This window comes from Natator depressus, chromosome 1, assembly GCF_965152275.1.
Source record: "Natator depressus isolate rNatDep1 chromosome 1, rNatDep2.hap1, whole genome shotgun sequence".
Classification (NCBI taxonomy): Eukaryota; Metazoa; Chordata; order Testudines; family Cheloniidae; genus Natator; species Natator depressus.
Window position 1 is genome coordinate 158,537,201 of NC_134234.1, and position 12,511 is coordinate 158,549,711.

The window sequence follows — 12,511 nt, forward strand, 5'->3', positions numbered from 1 at the left end:
GATGACTTAAATTACAGCACAAGAGGCAAGAAACTAAAAGCTGAACAGTTGATGGGGGAAGGAATTTTCAGTCAGGGTGTCTGTGTTTGTCCACACTGAATTTGTGTGTGTGTTTTTTTTTCTTTTTTGCACTGGTATGAAAAGTAACTTGCATTTGAATTGCGGATAAGCCACAACAATGCAAGTAAGGGCTTGTTTATACAGGGAAGATATTCCTGTATAATGTACGGTATGGATTTAAAGTGCCATAACTGTTCTTGAATAATTTCCTATATGGTCACTCTTCTTCTGGAATAAGAGTAACTTTTTCCAGTTTAGCTTAATCCACTATCAAAATGGATTCTGGACTAAGACTGTCCACTTCCAAAGTGGATTCTGAATGGAATAAGAGTGTCCACATTTGGAGCTATTCCATAATAGCTATTGAGGAATAATTTATTCTGCAATAACTTCAAGTCAGTGTAGATAAGCCTTAACTATTTACACTAAGGCAGTATGTTTACATTAGAATTTTGCACTGCTGCAGCTGCACACAATGCAAACAACTGCTCACCTCCAGTGTAGACGAGACCTAAAACTCTTTATTTGTATTTGTTTTTGTTAGTACCTAATTAACTCCAACACCAGTTGGTAGTTGAGTGAAAGACTGTCTTTGTTAAAGATTCAGCATTATTGCTCCTTTAATTGAGGTGTCAGAATTCACAATACATTTTCTCTGAGAACCTGAAATTCCTCCAGTTAAAGAGGGAACGGGAAAAAAGGAAAGGAAATCAGACTTGACTGCCTGATGCTTGTAATGTAAAAAGCAAGAAAGTGAAGGGGGGAAAAAAGATCCCCCAACCCACATCCATGCCCACAAATACACCTTTTCAGGAAGGAGAATAAGCTGTTCTAGTATAATTATATCTATACTTGGGGCTTATATTGGTCCAACTATATCTGTAATAAATAAATAAATAATTCCTGTAACCACATAATTATACCAGTACAAAATCTGCTTGTAGATTGTCACCAGGCCTTAAAAATATTCAGAAGCTTAAACTACTGTCATTAACTTTTATGCTTTTTGTGATCCTGATAAACCAACAGCAAGATGATGATGATGATTATTATTATTAATATTATTTATTATTTTTTGGATGCTGAAATGCTAGATTGCTCAACAACTCAGCACTGTGTCCTGGCAATCAACCCTTTAAGAAACCAAATAGTAGGGATTTTTACAACAATATGATGTAACCTTCAACTCCCTTATTGTAAGTGTTGTGTTGCAACCTTTGCCTGTTTTTAATCATAAAGCTGTAATCTTTAGAATAGAGAGTTTTTACTGCAACCTTAGCACACTAGCCTTGCACTTCAATAAATATTTCATAACTTTACCAGTGAAGAACTCTATGTTCAGTGACTTAATCAGGGGATTCAGTTTCCAGTTCCTACTTTTATTTTTAGCTAGATATGCTCAGTGGAAAGTTTCTCTTTGCTCTGCAGTTGAGAGCAGCCTGATGCTTAGGTCTGTAGCTGCTCTGAGAGCAAACGAAGTCCTCACTTCTACAGCCACAGAGGCCATCTCCATCTAGCTAGGTGTTGATTCCTCCAGGTCTTTGCCTGGGACAGAGACAGAACATGCTGTCTTCATGCTACCTCTGCGCTTCTCGTTCTCTTTTTCACCATAATCTTTTGTGTTCTCATGGGGCAAATTCTGACCCCTCCTCTACTGCCAAGGATAATTGTCCATAGACAAACCAGCGCTGTTCTGCCGTGTGGGAAAGGAGGTAGCTTTGGTAGACTTTGCACAGGGAGATTTTACCCTTTTCATGTCCTCGGGCTTGGGGAGGGGATATCACTGCATTCCAGCATGAGTGGGGCAGGAACAGGTCTGGTGGGTCTGTGGCTATGCCAATACAAATGTGGCCCAATGAAATGCTCTCTTATGGAATCTGTGGACAGAGCTTGAAAGATTAGCTCTAAAAGAAGTGTAAACAGCTCCTCTTCATCTCCATGGGGTCTTTGTTCTGAAGCCTAATGAAGACTGTTTGAATGACAGTGTTGTTAACTAGTTCACTGTGAGCGGAAACATCCTGGGGATTTGTGTATCCATGGTGGGTGGACAGTATAGAAACGTGCGATGGAAAAATACTTGTTTTAAAGGTACTACTGCAGGAAGGAGAAAGGGGGCAGGAAGCACTAGGGCTGAGGGAGAAACTATGAAAGGAGGGAAGAAAAAGAAAGTGGAATGACAGCAGTTGCTTAGGGATGGAGCAGGGGAGGGAGTGCTGGGGAAATTGCCCCTCTGGCTTTAGCAGCTGAGGGGAAGTTCCACTCACACATGCTACCCCTTATTTTAACCCTTTCTCATCATTTCTACTCTGATGGCAAGGCTCAGGCCTCTCTTAGGTCCCTAGCTTAGCAGCTTTAGCTTGCTGAGTTAAAGCCAGGACAAGGCACAGAGGGGTCTCTGAGCTCACTGGCTCTGCACATCTGCTTTTTGGGCTCATGTCAAGGCCCATGCCTCTGTGAGGTTACTGGTGCAGCATCTCTAGTTTGCTTCTTTTATGTGTAGGGACAGACTTTTATGAGCTCAGTAGCTCAGCTCCTTTAGCTGTGTGGGGCATATCTTGGCAGAGACTCTCTGAGGTTACGTATGCAGTACTATTCGTTTGCTAAGCTCATGTCAAGGTTTGGGCCTCCAGGAGACTTGTGGTTCAGCATCACTAGGTTGCTGAGATGATGCCAAGGCACAGGCTTTGTGAGGTAACTTGCTCAGCAGGGGTGGTGTCTTTACACAGTTTGATGAACACAAAACCAGAAAACCTGCTATCATGATCAACTTCTGGTTTGGTGTCATTTCATCCTCTTGGGATACAGGTCAAAGGACATTTTGGATCTTAGGGAGAAATCTGTGTCCATATAACTGAACTGGTGTCAGTAGCTAAACAGTGTGCAGGCAGTTAATTTTACTCATTACTGGTTTGTCATCCGAGTCCCAGCTAAACTTAATTAACTGAAGGGTGCGGTTAGGGAATGTTGGAAGAGCCTGTATTCGACAAACTGTTCTGGAGCCTGAGCTGAAGTTTGCAAAAGAATAAGAATCTCAATCAAAACTGATTTTGGGTGGGTTTTGTGTAAATCATTTACAAACCTAGATAAAAGCAGCCAAAAGTGGGCTTAGGACAAGCTCCTGTCCTGTACAAGTGAGTGAAGATACTGTGGAGACACAATGTTAAGGTATTAATAATTCTTGGATTCATTAGATTTCTCATGCTTGTTTTTTTCAGTAATTGCCCCTTCCCCTGACAGCGATTTCTGTAAAATTCTTTTGCCTTCTTAACTTCAAGTGCTTACTGTTTTATTTGAAGGGTTGCTCAGAGGCTGCAGGCAGCTGGTGGGTTTTTTAAAATATATGAGACCATTTTAATATTTGCTGGAGAAAAATTAATGTAATAAAAATATTATTCTTGGGCCTGACTTTGCTGTGGTGGCAAGAACTGCTGGTGATGATGGCTCTACTGAGTTATTTGTTAACGACTGCATTTTGATTGCCTAAAAAAAAAAGGCGGGAAGCCACACCAGCACTCCAGTTTCTGCTAAACATCTGAGCTGCTTTTCTGATGGAAAGACTCACGAGTTTAAGGAAGGAAAATGTACTGTACATGGGCCTCTGTGCCATGTGGTGGTTTTCGTGGATGAGTCAATACACACAACTGACCTGGTTCAGGATGATATAACGGGGGTCAGAATTCAGTGCACCAGTGGTTACTGTTCAAAAATGTCTTCTTGAACTGCTTTCATAGAACAGTGTTATTGAAACTAGGGTAAAGGCAACAAACACCAGAAGAGTGAAATAGCCATAGTGAGTTATTCAGCATAGTCCAAGGGTTATAATTTAGGAGTATTGGTATGAAATTTAAATAAAATGAGATTGAAAAGGAGGACAAGTTTCTGATCAGTGAGGCCTATTGAACTGTGTGATAATCTTCCAGAAGAAATGGGGGGAAGGTCCATTACTTGACTCACTTAAAACTGGACTGGGCAATACCATGTACCATGCAGTTTAGGGAACAATCCTGCATTCGTAGCATTGGTATTGGTGATGGTATGGACTCAGGGTCTTTCCCAGCTGTGATTCTATTATTATAAATGTATGAAGACATCTATATGGACTTTCTCATAACTGAGCAGCTCCCTCAATGTTTAGTAAGTTTTGTCTGGTTAGATGTTTATATATATTTTAATTGATTACATACCTAATAAAATGAGAGCGGGGGGAACCCTATGAACTTTCCGAGTTGATATATTTGGAAAAACTAGGCTGTATTTTGAATCTTCCAATCCTGACAAAGTCCCTTTTAAGAGAAAGTAGAATTTTGCCTGTACTGGCAACAATGCATGTGTTTGTTTAAGGAACCCACCAGACCTAACTTCCTGATGCATAAAACAAGGAGTGATGTGTCTAGGACACTGAGGGAATTGGAATTGTTCAAAAACAGTTAATCCTTATGTAAAGATTGTCCCTGTTAGACTGCCAGAGTCAGTGGTAGGCAGCTTGAGTTAGACCAGCCAAGTGGCAGTAACATAAAGCTGGAGATCTGGGGGCTGAGCCTTATTTCAGCAAGAGATGTGGGTTCTCAGCACCTCTCAGCAAATGACATGGGCAAATAGGGGACGTATGTTTAATGCAGAAGTGGTTTCTTTGTTGGATTCACACCTCTTCCTCCTCTACCCTGCAAATGCATCATTCCCTTCCACTTTGCCAAAGCCATCCTGTTCCACGGTGAAAACCCTTAAGTTAAATGGGAGAATCACATTTTGCCTGATTCATCTGTGACCTTACATTCAATCAGTGACACTCAGACTGAGGCTTCGGAGCTGCAAGTGGCTCTTTAATGTGTCTCCTGCAGCTCTTTGCAGCATGATATTAACACACTGTGTGATTTAATTATTCACCATTCTAAGTTATTAACCAATCGGGATGCTTTTACAATGTTGTTAACCAGTTGTAGAATACTTGGTCAGTCATTTTGCTGTGAGAATAATATATATAAAAATAGTAAATTAAACAATGAATTCACGCTACCGTGACTCTTTTGGGTAATGTTGATCACTAATTTGGCTCCTGAACCACTGAGGTCTGAGTATCACTGCATTAGAACCATCTTCAACATGAAATCAGTTTTAAGGAGGGGGATTTGTTCCCTAATTGTTCAGTATAGGTGGCTTTACCTTTAGCAGGACATCATCCTGGGATCATCTATCACACAACAGTGATTCTGTTTGCTATTGATTTGTACATTTGCATGTTCACTGTAAGTTCACCGATGTTAGCCTTTGTTAGCTAAAATTCACATGAATTAGTAACACAGCAGGGGCCAGATCCTCAGCTGACGTAAATGGGCACTGTTCTATTGACTTCCAAGGTACCTGGTCCTTATTGGAGTGGACAAATCTGTTCTCTTTGTGATCCACAGAATAATGAAAGCTTGGAATGAAAAACGAGGTTTTAAAATGCTGACTCCCAGGGAGTTACATCAGGATGCATCTGCCTCTGATTTTTATGTCACAATTTATAAACCGTTTACCACCAGGATTGGTGTCTACCCATGAAACATATGAAACAGACTTTTTTCTTTCAGAGAATGAAAACTTTTTTGCGTGATTTCATAATACACAGGGAGCTAACCTTGTTATTTATGTCAGAGAATAAATGCCAAGAGGGAGAAAGGCAGAAGAACAAAACATGTCATAGCTTTGTTCCTTCATCCCCAAACACAGAAAATGTTCAAACATTTCTATTCATAAATGAGACCTACCATTAGAAAATCTCAGTTTACATGGGGCAAGTTATACTGAGACAGAGGGTTTATATAGTCTGCTTACTTTTAATAAATGTGTATGTTATATGGTTACTGACTGTGTATCATATGACACACATTAGACATTAGACAGGACTCCTTCATAAAGGAACACACACATTGGTGTGTAATGTGAATTCTTCTCACTTTTAAGGGCATATTCCCCCCCCACACACACACACATTTTCCCGTTAGCATTAACACCAGTCACATGTCTAGCATATGAATCAAGAGAACAGTTGTGAACACATATACCTGAACTCATGAAAAGCTACATGCTGAGAAAGGGAGAGAAGTTATAGAAGAAAGATAAGCTGGAATGTCTCAGATTTGGCAATTCTGTAACTCTGTTGACATTTGCATAATACTTTGTGAGGGCAGCAAAAAGTAGCTGCTGGTTTCATAATGAACAAAGATCTGTGTAAATTGTAGCCATGAGATTGGAGCCAGTCCTGTTACAGCAAAAACCAATCTTTCCCCTTCCTATATTAAAACTGCATGTGAAATGTTGTGATAGTTTAAACCCTAACCATAGCACAATTACAGGTTCTTGTCTTCTTTTTCTTTTTTTACTCCACTGTGTTTCCTTAGCAAAATTAATATTGTGGAGTCTATCTACTGGTAGACATTTATATTGGGTCACGATATTGGAGCACCTTACAAGTTATTCAATATTAAGGCCAAATTCTGCACTTAAACACTGTGCAACCCCATTGATCTCAGTCACTGCAGAATGTAGTCATATGTCTTTGGAATATCAGTGCAAAATGTGTCTTTTTAAAAATTAAGTGGGCCCTTAATGTTAAATGGAGTGAGACTTTGCTGTTACTAGTCACATATATGCTAAATACTTTTGAAAGGTGCTGAACTATTATTATTTGTACGAGGTTAATAGCTGGATGCCCTACCTGAGTTCAGGGCCCTATTGTGGAAGGCATTGTACAGATACTAAGAGACAGCCCCAGAGCACTTACAGGCTAAATAGGGCAAGATGGACAAAAGAAGCTTTATTATCCCCATTTTACAGATGGGGAGCTGAGGCACAGAGCTGAGGTGCCTTACCCAAGGTCACAGGAAGACTGACAGAGATAGAAATAGAATAATAATAGCCACTTTTGGCCCTATAGCATGCTGCACTTCTTACTCAGTGAAGTCAATGGGAGTTTTGCCTGAGTTAGGAAGACTGGACAGGGCCCTGCAACACCTCACTAATTAATAAGGTGGCACTTCATAGATGGAGGTGGCATATTCATCTTGAGGAAGGAGCTCACTGTACCACTTTATGACAGCCTGGCTGTCTCTGGAGCAGAGATGACAGGCTTTGGAAGGATCTGCATTCGGGTCTTCACATCTGGAAGGACAATTGGCTCAGACCTTTAGAAATGGGGAGAATTTATTGGAACTTAGCAGTCACTCCTTTGGCTGTGGGAAAAGAGTAGAAGTTTTCTACATGGTTTGTTCTTCAGCCACATAGAAGATCCTTTTAAAATGGTCTTTACATATATAGGGTTATGGCCTAGGATCTATGTCACATCCACTAATATGACACAGTGCAAATGGTTGGGTTCTCATAGACTCATAGACTTCAAGGTCAGAATGATCATCTAATCTGACCTGCACATTGCAGGCCACAGAACCTCACCCACCCACTCCTGTAATAGACCCCTAACCTCTGGCTGAGTTACTGAAGTCCTCACATCATGATATAAAGACTTCAGCTTACAGAGAATCCACCATTTACAATAGTTTAAACCTGCAAGTGACCCATGCTCCATGCTGCAGAGGAAGGCAAAAAAACCCCAGGGTCTCTACCATTCAGATCTGGGGGGGAAGATTCCTTCCCGACCCCAGATAAGGATTCTGAGCATGTGGGCAAGACCCACCAGTGAGACACCTGGGAAGGAATTCTCTATAGTAACTCAGCCCTCTCCATCTAGTGTCCCATTACTGGATGTTGGAGCTATTTGCTGTTAGCAGCTGCAGATCGGCTACATGCCATTGTAGTCAATCCCACCATATCATCCCCTCCATAAACTTAAACGCTCAGTCTTGAAGCCAGTTAAGTTTTTGCCCCCACTGCTCCCCTTGAAAGGCTGTTCCAGAATATCACCCCTCTGATGGTTAGAAACTTTGCCTAATTTCAAGCCTGAACTTGTTGATGGTCAGTTTATAGCTCTTGGTTCTTGTGTCCACATTGGTGCTTAACTTGAATAACTTCTCTCCCTCCCTGGTATTTATCCTTCTGATGTATTTAAAGAGAGCAGTCATATCTCCCCTCAGCCTTCTTTTGGTTGGCTAAACAAACCAAACTCTTTGAGTCTCCTCTCATAAGATAGGTTTTCCATTCCTCAGATCAGCCTAGTAGCCCTTCTCTACACCTGTCCCAGTTTGAATTCATCTTTCTGAAACATGGCAGACCAGAACTGCACACAGTATTCCAGATGAGGTCTCACCAGTGCCTTTTTAATGGTACTAACACTTCCCTGTCTCTACTGGAAATACCTCGCCTGATGCACCCCAGGACCACATTAGCCTTTTTCACAGCTGCATCACATTAGCAGCTCATAGTCATCCTATGATCAACCAGTCATCCAGGTCTTTCTACTCCTGTCACTTCCAACTGGTAAGTCCCCAGCTTATTGCAAAAAATCTTGTTGTTAGTCCCTAAATGCATGATTTTGCACTATTAAATTTTATCCCATTTCTATTACTCCAGTTTACAAGGTCATCCAGATCTTCTTGTAAGATATTCCGGTCCTCCTCTGTATTGGCAGTACATCCCAACTTTGTGTCATCTGCACATTTTATTAGTGCAGTCCCACTTTTAGTGCCAAGATCAGTAATAAAAATGTTAAATAAGATTGGTTCCAAGTCTGATCTCTGAGGAACTCCACTAATAACCTCCCTCCAGCCTGACAGTTCACTTTTCAGTATGACCCATTGTAGTTGCCCCTTTAACCAGTTTCTTGTCCACCTTTTAGTTCTCATATTAATCCCCATCTTCTCAAATTTAACTATTTCCCTTGTGGAACTGTATCAAATGCCTTCCTGAAATCCAGGTAGATTAGATCTACTACATTTCCTTTGTCTAAAAAATCGGTTATCTTCTCAAAGAAGATCAGGTTTGTCTGGCACAATATACTTTTTGTAAAACCATCTTGTATTTTACCCCAATTACCATTCACTTTTATGTCCTTAACTACTTTCAAAATTTGTTCCAAGAACTTGCGCACAATTGAGGTCAAACTAATAGGCCTGTCATTTCTTGCATCACTTTTTCCCCCTTTCTTAAAAATAGGAACTTTATTAGCAATTCTCCATTCATAGGGTAAGACTCCTGAGTTCACAGATTCATTAAAAATCCTTGCTATTGGGCTTTCACTTTCATGTGCTAGTTCCTTTAATATTCTTGGATGGAGATTACCCGGCCCCCCCTGATTTAGTACTGCTAAACTGTTTGAGTTTGACTTTCACCTCTGATGTAGTAATTTCTACCTCCATATTCTCGTTCCGATTAGCCACCCTGCCATTGCCCCTATGCTCTTCATTAGCCTCATTAAAAACTGAGGCAAAGCATTTGTTTAGGGGTTGGGCCATGCCTAGTTAATCTTTAATCTCCACCACCATCCTCAGTGCTTAGCGGTCTCACCTCTTCTTTCCTAGTTTTATTCTTATTTGTGTGGCTGTAGAAGGTTTTACTATTGGTTTTAATTCCCTTTGCAAGGTCCCACTCTGCTTGGCTTTTGGCAGTTCTCACTTTATCCCAGCACTTTCTGACAAGAAGCTGCTTTCCTTGCTGATCCCACCCATCTTCCATTCCTTGTAGGCTTGCTGCTTTCTCTGAATCACCTGTTTGAGATGCTTGCTCATCCAGCTTGGTCTGCAACCCTTCCTTATGAATTTTTCCCCCTTGCTTGGGATGCAGGCTTCAGATAGTTTCTGCAACTTTGATGTAAAGTAGCTTCCTCCACATTCAGATCCTTGAGTTCTTTGATCCAGTCCACTCCCCTAACAATTTCCTTAATTTATTAAAGCTAGCTCTTTTGAAATCAAGGACCCTAGTTGCAGATCTATTTTTGTTTATCCTTCCATTTAGTTTAAACTGAATGAGTTCCTGGTCACTCGAACCTCTACAACCAGTTTTTCTGTGAGGTCCTCACTCCTCACCAATACCAAATCTAAAATGGCAGCACCTCTTGTTGGTTCAGCAACTGTTTGATGAAGAAATCTGCTATCACATCCTGGAAAACGTAGGCCCTACAGTTAGTAGTAGCACTTGTCCTCCAATCTATATCTGGGAAGTTAGTCTCCCATAATCACACAATTACCAGTAATATTTACTTCATTAAAAACATTTAAGATGTCTCTATCCGTCTCCAAATTGGATCCTGGTGGTCTGTAACACACTCCAAGCACTGTATCAGGGGAACCTCTAGTAGCTTTTTCCTCCAAAGTGATTTTTGGCTCAAACAGGACTGTCTTATCCATTCCATCACTTCTAATTTCTTTACAGTTCAACTCATCAATATACAAGGGTACTCCACCACCTTTCCCTTTATTTCTGTCTTTCCTGAACAGCACATACCCTTCAATACCTGTACTCTAGTCATGATTACAATTCCACCATGTTTCTGTTTACCCTAATATCTGGTTTCACTTCCTCCACCAGTAGTTTTAGTTCGTCCATTTTGTCAGTCAGGTTCCTTGCTCTGGCGTACAAAACATCTTAATTGTGGGCGAAGCCAAGCACCAACATTCTTTGCCTGACTGGGTACACTGTCATTTTATGGCTAGTATTGCTTATCTGATTGGTGTCAGCACTATCCTTCCCCTTAATGTCCATTCTCCTAACCATGGCTGTATCCTTTCTTACTTGATTTTCCTTCCTCTCAATCTGGTGTGGAGATCACATGAGCATCTCCCACCTCTCTCTCTAGAGAACCTAGTTTAAAGTGCTTTTAATCAGTTGTGCCAACCTCCATCCCAGAAATCTATTTCCCTCCCTACTCAGGTAGAGTCCATCCCATGAGAACATCACTCAGGATTAAAGTAATAGAAGAGACATGTTAATGGGGGCAGTTTAGATCTTGAGCACTCTGTGTCCCTACTGCTGTAAGATTTTTTTGTTGAATTTGGGAAATAGAAAAAAGGAAGTTGTGTTTAAATGCCCATCATATGAATAATAAACTATTAGGCTTCAGCTCTAAATGAGTGACAGGGCTGTGTTTAGGAAATGCATATTGAAAATGAACCTTTTATGAACTGAAAGTGAGATTAGGGCTGAAATACCCTATAATCAAAGCATATGAGTGGCACAGAAAGAGGAAAATATGATTGTAGACAATAACATGGCTGTAAAGGAAATACTACATTGATGGCTCCTGCCCCCCACACCCATCCTAGAAACCCAGGCTAGAAGCAAGTCATTTCTATATCTACAGTGTAGTACATTACAAATCCCACTGACAATTTTGGCTGCCTTTCCATTGACTTTATTGGGCTTTGGCTCAGGCCCTAGAAACTGTATTTCTGTTCAAGCTATACATTCTTCTGTTTGCAGATAAGACAGCTACAAACTGCAGCCTGAATTCAGCAGACCCCATATGTGGGCCTGAAATAGGGGGGGTGAGCACAGTGTTTCCCCCTTCTTTCCTTTGTATGGGACATGGAAAGGCTAGAAAGAAGGGCAGTCCCTGTGCATGATTTAGCCCTCAAAGTTCATGGTGCATCCTACAGCCATTGACAGAGGAGGTTCTGACCAGCTAGTCCAAGACATTTAGAAGGCCAAGTTTGAGAACTTGGCCACTGTATTTTGTTTTAAAGAGCACTTTATAAAACTACAAGTTCTGCTTTTACAGTAGGTTGAATCCAGTGTAATGAGAGCAGAATTTGGCCCTTATTTTTGTAGCTACTAAAACAAGGACAATTTATCTTTTAAAAACACTTGATCATATTGTTTCCTCCATTTTTTCCTCCTTTAGAGAAAGGCAAGCTTAAAAATGACTAGCATGTTATGGCCTATTATCTTACGGTGGGAAACAAATGACTTATGGTCTTTGCAAAGTGGCTTATTCCATACCAAGAGGTGTTGGGAATGTTTTCCCACATGCGTGGGAGTTATGCACCCTACACACATGCTTACCAGTTTGGGACTAGGTTGTAATAGCATTTCTACAGAACACGGAGTTATTCTGGAATAAGTGTCCATAATTGCACTTTAAAATTCACACTTTACCTTAATCCAAATGATCAAATGCCAGTTTGAGTTAAAACTCTTGAAAAATATTAACTTCTCCAGATTATGGGGGGGAACGTAAATTCTTGTAACTTGAATCAGACATATGTACTGTACTCTCTAGCAGTAAAGGGGGAGAGGGCCAGCACAAGGCTGTTTGAGGAAGGGCATAGAGCCTTGTGCAACATGTTCTGTACAAAGCTAATTCTCCTCCCACAAGAGCTGTACACTGAGGTACCTCAACTCTTTTCAAGAGAGACTTCCTTCCAGTTTACACTGGTCTGAGGAGAGAATCAGGTCTGTGATTTTAGAAGGTGTTTCTGTTCCCAAAAAGGACTATAAGAGCCAATCAAAATATTTAGAAATTCATAGAAATTATGCACACCATTTTTTCTGTTTAAGATGTTTTAATAAAGATTTGTTTCCC

At 40.7% G+C, this 12,511-nt stretch overlaps 1 long non-coding RNA gene across 1 annotated transcript in view; it reads left to right on the top strand.

Annotated features, from left to right (window-relative positions):
* The window catches only part of LOC141997597 (uncharacterized), a 184,095-nt gene that overhangs the window by 140,699 nt on the left and 30,885 nt on the right, over positions 1-12,511 (top strand). The gene's annotated exons all lie outside the window — the stretch shown is intronic.